The sequence below is a fragment of the Chrysemys picta genome, chromosome 20, assembly GCF_011386835.1.
Source record: "Chrysemys picta bellii isolate R12L10 chromosome 20, ASM1138683v2, whole genome shotgun sequence".
Taxonomy (NCBI): Eukaryota; Metazoa; Chordata; order Testudines; family Emydidae; genus Chrysemys; species Chrysemys picta.
This window is the reverse complement of record NC_088810.1, coordinates 7,920,973-7,929,715: the sequence shown is the minus strand read 5'-3', so window position 1 is coordinate 7,929,715 and position 8,743 is coordinate 7,920,973. Positions and strand designations below refer to the sequence as shown.

The 8,743-nt window shown below is 47.0% G+C and overlaps 1 long non-coding RNA gene across 1 annotated transcript; it reads right to left on the bottom strand.

The window, feature by feature from the left end:
- Positions 1–349: 349 nt before the first annotated feature.
- LOC135976857 (uncharacterized) lies at positions 350–8,131 on the bottom strand. Its single transcript, XR_010594147.1, has 2 exons — positions 7,991–8,131; positions 350–1,157 (listed from the first exon to the last, which is right to left on the bottom strand). It is a non-coding gene; the product is annotated as an uncharacterized LOC135976857 (long non-coding RNA).
- Between the last annotated feature and the right edge of the window lie 612 nt (positions 8,132–8,743).

Sequence of the window (8,743 nt, the reverse complement as noted above, 5' to 3'; positions counted from 1 at the left end):
CTTCAGCTACATTAGTCACGTAGCTGAAGTTGTGTAACTTAGATCGATCCCCCCCAGTGTAGACCAAGCCTCAGTTACTGCTTTGGCAAAGGAGTTTACTACTATTTAATTTAGAGCAGACCCTCTTCCATTCAGTGAGTACAGGAGATCTACTGTGCGGGTACATCTTTCTTTTGTGCGGGGAGGGGTCAGTAAAGGCTCAGGGTAAAGCATGGAATAGAGTTGCCATCTACCTGAAAACGTAAATACAAGATGATTATGTTGCTCCAGGCATTCTAAGGAGGCACCAAATTCCTCAGGACACTGGCCGACCGACATCTTCCCCCAACTATTGCTTCTCATCTTAGCATTTACATCAAGAAAGAATGATTCTTTACTTTCCAATTTATATCATGTCATCAGAGCTTTAAAGAGCAGCATACAATGTCTGCCCAAAAGAGCTTACAATGCAGCAGATTGATACAGATCTTACGGAGAGGTGGTAAAATGGGATTGTGCTGATGCAACTGTTTGTGCTTCTTTTTCCTTGAGACAGAGATCTTCCTCATCTCCAACTTCACAGTCTCAGGGCTTGTCTATACTTACCGCGCTGGTTCGGCGGCAGGCAGTCGAACTTCTGGGTTCGATTTATCGCGTCTTGTCTGGACGCGATAAATCGAACTCAGAAGTGCTCCCCGTCGACTCCGGTAATCCTGCTCACCGCGAGGAGTACGCGGAGTCGACGGGGGAGCCTGCCTGCCGGGTGTGGACCGCGGTAAGTTCGAACTAAGGTACGTCGACTTCAGCTACGTTATTCACGTAGCTGAAGTTGCGTACCTTACTTCGATTTGGGGGTTTAGTGTAGACCAAGCCTCAGGCAGATCAACTGAAGAGTGGGCCATCTTCTGCCCCGCAAATACTGAGTCTCTCTTCAGTTCCTCCCTCCTCAAACACCACACAGGGTGATACGTCAGTGTAGGGAGCAGGCTGGAGGCGTGTAATATGGCAATCATCTTCCTGAAAGGGGAACTGTTGGATGATCACACCTTGCAGGCATTTTAAGGAAGCACCAGCTTCTGGATCACTCAGGGCACTGCCTGGTCTATGACAGAACTTGGTCACAGCTTCTCATTTTAGCATCTCCTTCAAAAGTCAATATCCTTTACCCCGGGGGAATTCTGCGCCAAAAAAAAATCAAAATCAAAATTCTGCATCCTTTATTTGTCAAAATAATGCAATATAATCACATCAGATTCAACTGTTTTGGTAATTTACTTAAACTACAATACAGAAACATCACAATAACTATTCAGCATTTCCTAAGCACATGAAAGTTAAGTTACAAACACTTGGTAACTAATATCCTTTCATTTAAATTACATTACAGAACACAAAACAGCGCGCACACACACACACACACACACACACACACACACACACAAAGTAGACTGTCATTTTAAATTGTTGAGACTTTCACACATGAAAGTCATACAGTTTTGGTAATCATTGTCCTGGACCTGGCTGGGTACTTTGGGAAGTGCTTGGTTCTGATTCTCCTGACATTTTATTGACTCTTTGGTAAATGTTTTATTTGCCCTCAAAGGTCTTTTTTTTTTAATGGGTAAGTAAAATAAATCCTGAGCTGTATTCTAACCCCATTGTGCCACTTTGGCACAGAAAGAAAGTGAGAAAGCACATAGATCTTCCTAGCTGAGGATTCCCTTACTGTCATTTATAATAAGGCTCCTTTCCATCACTCTGGCAATGTAGGGGCCTTAAAACTTGTACAGGTTTTATGCTCCTGGGGAAATTGACTGAGAAAGGGAAGAGTTAACTAACAATAGGAGGGTTCTCTGCCAATTGAAGTCACTAAGCCACAGGATTTGGGGACTTCAACAGCAGAGTCAAGGGAAGAGGTAGGGATGGTTTTGTGGCCTGCAGCATGCAGGGGGTCAGACCAGATGATCATAATGGTCCCTTCTGACCTTAAAGTCTATGAGTCTATAATAGCAACATTAACAACATTCACTGTAACAGTCAGGCTGCTACATTTCTGCTTCAGAGAATGAGATCAATTAACCAACAACAGCAACTTTAACGATGTTACTAACTACATTGTCAGGCTACTAATGCCTCAGAGAATGAATCAATTAACTCAGGCAGGACTATTACATTTGTGCCTCTAGACTGCCTTGTGCATAATAAAAAGCCCTACCCTTCCACACCAGTCAGCTGTTGTAGCAAGGGAGAGGGACAGAGTCTCTCTCTCTCTCTCTCTCTCTCTCTCTCTCTCTCTCTCGATTGTTCACGCATATACCACATACCCACCCCCTGCGATCATGCAGGCATGCATGCCCAGCCCCCCGCCCCTCTCTCTGAGGTTGCTCGATGCATGCTAGAACAGACACGCTGCTGGGGAAGAGGCTGTGTCCCCTGGTAGATTTGATTTGCATTTTTCTGTGCAGGGGCACAGAAAAATGTGGGTCATATGAATTCCCCTAGCAAGTATAATATGGAGATATACCTATCTCCTAGAACTGGAAGGGACCTTGAAAAGTCATTGAGTCCAGCCCGCTGCCTTCACTAGCAGGCCCAAGTACTGATTTTGCCCCTGATCCCTAAGTGGCCTCCTCAAGGATTAAACTCACAACCCTGGGTTTAGCAGGCCAATGCTCAAACCACTGAGCTATCCCTCCCCCACATTTCATCTTTACCCGGTATCATGCTATCTTGTTCCTTCTCTGTTGTGTGAGAGTGAGGGCTTTGTTTCCTTTATCACAGACTCAGTTATCTGCAATATTAAATGAATTTTACTCTTAAAAAGCCTGGAGTCACTAGTTCTCCTGCCCTTGCCTAGTTCCTCTCGCTTGTCAAACACAATCATTAGCAGCGACTCTAAGTAGTCATGCTTATGAGATTGGGAACAGGATCTAGTTTTCCACAGTTCCTTGGCATTGTCTCCTGCAACCTTCTCCAGAACAATACAGATTAGCGAGACATGCAAATCAGTGGAATTCGCTCTACTAAACACTTTGGGATATACTGGAGTCTACTCTTCTCTACCCACAGTTCTTTGCTTGCTTCTTCTGATTCACTGTGGGGAAGGCGGCTCTGTATTTTATCCTTTTGAAGAGTCATGTAGATCCAGCTGGCTGGTGAAGTTGAGGGTATATTAACATGGACAATAAAAGCAAATGGGAGAGGTAAAATGGGGATTGTTCAGCTGTGTCTAATATTCTATTTCCATTTCTCTTATTTCAGGTGGATGCCATCTTCCTCAGGAACTTTCAGACGCCACAGCCAATAATATGCTTAAGGTTGGCGGGTTGTCTGTGGGCGAGGACTGGGCTGCCTTCCAAGGTCTCTGAAAGCGAGGGATCATTGTCCAGGATGGGTTGTAGATCACTGATGATGCATTGGAGAGGTTTAAGCAGAGGACTGTAGGTGATGGCCAGTGGAGTTCTGTTGGCTTCTTTCTTGGGCTTGTCTTCCAGCAGGAGGCGTCTGGGTACACGTCTGGCTCTGTTGATTTGTTTCCTTATTTTCTCTTGTGGGTATCATAGTTTTGAGAATCCTTGGTGAAGATCTTGTAGGTGTTGGAGCAAATGCAGTTGTACCTCAGTGTGATGTTATTGACATAAACTGGGACCGTATTGTTGCAACCAAGGTCCTGTAGTGGCACCAAATCTTGTATAAAGTGGGTCAAATGGGGTGTCTAAGACAAGGTTATGGTTTACTGGTGCTGATTATGCTGTCTATATGTGTGTATCAGTTTTGTTGTTGAAGTTATGAATATTGGCTCTATACTGTCTGTATGGCAAACTTATGCTATGCTTCTGGGTGACATCCCAGACAAGCTGGGATTAGCTCTGCCTAGCCTGCTTGATGGCCCATTAAGGACCATCAGCTATACAATGGACCCATTGAGAGAAGGCCAACATGCCTTCAGCCTCAGCAAAGTATGCAGGGACTGGCCCATGTGACTCCAGGCTCCATTTTGCTGTAATTTTCCACAGTAAGAACAAAGAGGTGTTCTTACACCTGGAAAGGACTATATAAGGGTGATGCCTCATCTCCATTGGGTCTTCAATCCTGCTTCATACCTCTGGAGGAACTTTGCTACAAGCTGAAGCTTTGAACAAAGGACTGAGGACCCATCCCAGCGGGGGATGTATTCCAGAGAATTGATTGGAACCTGCAGTTTATTCTATCGCTGCTGCAAGCGTGAACCAAGAACTTTGCCATTACTGTATGTAATTGATTCCATTTAACCAATTCTAGCTCTCATCTCTATCTTTTTCCTTTTATGAATGAACCTTTAGATTTTAGATTCTAAAGGATTGGCAACAGCGTGATTGTGGGTAAGATCTGATTTGTATATTGACCTGGGTCTGGGGCTTGGTCCTTTGGGATCAGGAGAACCTTTTTTCTTTTACTTGGGTATTGGTTTTCATAACCATTTGTCCCCATAACGAGTGGCACTGGTGGTAATACTGGGAAACTGGAGTGCCTAGGAGATTGCTTGTGAGACTTGCGGTTAGCCAGTCGGGTGAGATCGAAGTCCTCTTAGTCTGGCTGGTTTGGTTTGCCTTAGAGGTGGAAAAAACCCCAGCCTTGGGCTGTAACTGCCCTGTTTGAGCAATTTGTCCTGAGTTGGCACTCTCAGTTGGGTTCTGCCAGAACCGCATCGTCACACTCAGTGCTTGGCTGTAGATAGTGGATTGTGTGGAAAGTCCAGGATGGAAGCTGGAGACATGAAGGTAGGCATAGCGGTCGGTGGGTTTTCGGTACAGGGTGGTGTTAATGTGACCGTCACTTATTTGTACTGTGGTGTCTAGGAAGTGGACCTCCCATGTAGATTGGTCCAGGCTGAGGTTGATGGTGGGGTGGAAGCTGTTGAAATCGTGGTGGAATTCTTCCAGAGTCTCCTTCCCATGGGTCCAGATGATGAAGATGTCTCAATGTAGCTTAGGTAGAGAAGGGGCGTGAGTGGACGAGAGCTGAGGAAGCGTTGTTCCAGGTCAGCCATAAAAATGTTGGCATATCGTGGGGCCATGCAGGTGCCCATAGCGGTGCCACTGGTCTGGAGGTATATAGTGTCACCAAATTTGAAAGAATTGTGTGTGAGGATAAAGTCACAGAGTTCAGCAACCAGTTGTGCTGTGTCATCATCAGGGATACTGTTCTGACAGCTTGTATTCCATCTGTGTGTGGGATGTTTGTGTAGAGAGCCTCCACATCCATGGTGGCTAGGATGGTGTTTTCTGGAAGATCACCAATGCATTGTAGTTTTCTCAGGAAATCAGTGGTGTCACGGAGATAGCTGGGAGTGCTGGTGGTGCAGGGTCTGAGTAGAGAGTCCACATGTCCGGATAGTTGTTCAGTGAGCATGCCAATTCCAGAGACGATGGGGCATCCAGGATTTCCAGGCTTGTGGATTTTGGTAGTAGATAGAATAAACCCGGTTGGGGCTCTAATGGTGTGTTGATTTGTTCCTGTATTAGTTTAGGGAGTGTCCTGAGTAGATGGTGCAGTTTATTAGTATATTCCTCAGTGGGATTTGAGGAAAGTGGCCTGTAGAATTTGGTATTGGAGAGTTGTCTGGCACCCTCCTTTTGGTAGTCAGACCTGTTCATGACGACAACAGCAACTCCTTTATCAGCCTCTTTGATTATAATGTCAGGGTTGTTTCTATGTATAGGTCTATTCTATGTATAGGTCCATGTGGAGTTCTTCTTGTGTTGTTGGTGGGAGGGTATCTGTGTATCAGTGCACTGTTCCGTGTTATCTTGAAAGTATTCTTTGAGTCGGAGATGGCGAAAGTAGGCTTCCAGATCACCACAGATCTGTATCATGTTCGTGCGGGTGGTGGGGCAAAAAGAGAGTCCCCAGAATAGGACAGACTTCTGCCGGGTTGAGTGTGTCGCTGGATAAATTGACGATATTGCTGGGTGAGTTAGGGGTACCGCTATTCTATCGTGGCCCCATGTGGCAGGTAGGATTTTAGACAGCTTGCGATCCTTTTTCCTTTGTAGAAAGGTGAAGTGTGTAATGTAGATCTCCTGTCTTCTGTTAGTAAAGTCTCTTTGTGTGGAGGGTTGGTTATTTATGAAAGTCTCCAGGTTGGAGAGCTCTTTTTTGATGTTTTCCTGTTTGCTGTATAGGATGCTGATCAGGTGGTTCCTCAGTTTCTTTTATAGTGAAATTTCCAAAGGCAGGTATAAATATGTAGGCAGGAATCAGTCTAGAGATAACGAGGTTAGTTCAAGCAGTTGAGGTGTGAACACCAAGGGAGGAGAAACTGCTCTTGTAGTTGGCTAGCCATTCACAGTCTTTGTTCAATCCTGAGCTGATGGTGTCAAATTTGCAAATGAACTGAAGCTCAGCAGTTTCTCTTTGAAGTGTGGTTCTGAAGTTTTCCTTTGCTGTAGGATGGCTACCTTTAAATCTGCTATTGTGTGGCCAGGGAGGTTGAAGTGTTCTGCCACAGGTTTTTGTATATTATTTCAATTATTTCAAATTTGGTGACAATAGATATGTCCAGACCAGTGGCACCGCTATGGGCACCTGCATGGCCCCAATATGACAACATCTTTATGGCTGACTTGGAAAAACGCTTCCTCAGCTCTCGTCCACTCACGCCCCTTCTCTGCCTAAGCTACATTGATGACATCTTCATCATCTGGATCCATGGGAAGGAGACTCTGGAAGAATTCCACCACGATTCCAACAGCTTCCACCCCACCATCAACCTCAACCTGGACCAATCTACACGGGAGGTCCACTTCCTAGACGCCACAGTACAAATAAGTGACGGTCACATTAACACCACCCTATACCGAGAACCCACTGACTGCTATGCCTACCTTCCTGCCTCCAGCTTCCATCCCGGACACACCACACGATCCATCGTCTACAGCCAAGCACTGAGGTGCAACCGCATTTGCTCCAACCCCTCAGACCAAGACCAACACCTACAAGATCTTCACCAAGCATTCTCAAAACTACGATACCCGCATGTAGCAGGGTGGAGGCCTGCTCCTGCCTGGAAGGGCCTGAGAGAGCCCACGGGCATGAAGGCTGAGCTGATTAGGGGAAGTGGCTGTAGCTGGGGCCACGCCCCAAACAGCCTCAGCAGGCCCTATAAAGGCTGGGAGCCAGGAGCTCAGGCCAGAGTCTCTCTCTGAGTGCAGAGAGAGAAGGGCCTGGCTGCAGGGAGCTAGACAGGGTACCTGAGTGGAGCAGGGCTGGGGAAAGGCTGAGGAGCTGGGGAGCTCCAGCCTGGATAGCCCCAGGCTGCGGCCTGGTAATAGGCCAAGACAGCAGGTCCGAACCCAACCTTGCCGATGATGAGTGGCCTATACTGCAGTCTGCCCCAAAGAGTGGGGGCTAGCTGGTGACTGGCAGTGGCCTTATCCTGAGGTGAGGTGGGGTTAGTGGGTGGGGGTTCCCCTGGGAGGGGAGACCTAGCGTGTGGGTATTGCCAGGGGGCAGCACCCAGAGCAAGGGGCACCGGGGTCCTGGGAGGGACACGGGGGCCAGTGCAGAGGACAAGGCGGATCACCGGCCTGCAGAGGGCGCTCCAGAGGCTGGTGAGCTAATTCCCTGGACGACCAGCAGGAGGCGCCACAGGGGTGAGTCCGGACCTTCTCTTACACCGCACGAGGAAATAAGGAAACAAATCAACAGAACCAGACGTGTACCCAGAAGCCTCCTGCTGCAAGACAAGCCCAAGAAAGAAGCCAACAGAACTCCACTGGCCATCACCTACAGTCCTCAGCTTAAACCTCTCCAACGCATCATCAGTGATCTACAACCCACCCTGGACAAATGATCCCTTGCTTTCACGGACCTTGGGAGACAGCCCAGTCCTCACCCACAGACAACCCACCAACATTAAGCATATTCTCACCAGCAACAAAGCTCGATGCCAACTCTGCCCACATATTTAAACCAGTGACACCATCACAGGACCTAACCAGATCAGCTACAACATCACCAGTTCATTCACCTGCACGTCCACCGATGTTATATACGCCATCACGTGCCAGCAATGCCCCTCTGCTATGTACATCGGCCAAACTGGACAGTCCCTACATAAAAGGATAAATGGACAGAAGACAGATATTAGCAATGGCAATATACAAAAACCTGGAGGAGTACAAACAGCAAACAGGAAAACATCAAAAAAGAGCTCTCCGACCTGGAGACTTTCATAAATAACCAACCCTCCACACAAACGGACTTTACTAAAAGAAGACAGGAGATCCACATTACACACTTCACCTTTCTACAAAGGAAAAAGGACTGTAAGCTGTCTAAAATCCTACCTGCCACATGGGGCCACGATAGAATAGTGGTACCCCTAACTCACCCAGCAATATCGTCAATTTATCCAGCTCCACACTTAACTCGGCAGAAGCGACTGTCCTATCTCAGGGACTCTCTTTTTGCCCCACCACTCGCACGAACATGATACAGTTCTGCGCTGATCTGGAAGCCCTCTAGTCTATAAGGTGCCACAGGACTCTTTGTTGCTTTTTATACCAGAGGTTCCCAACATGCTTTACAAACCAACTCCCCAACAGTCTGAATCACTATTGATCCCAGTTGCTATGGACCTGCATTCATTCCACAAGTGGAACTCCCTTGGATGGCAGTTGATGTTTTGCATGCAGAATCATAGAATATCAGGATTGGACGGGACCTCAGGAGGTCATCTAGGCCAACCCCCTCCTCAAAGCAGGACCAATGCTCAAACTAC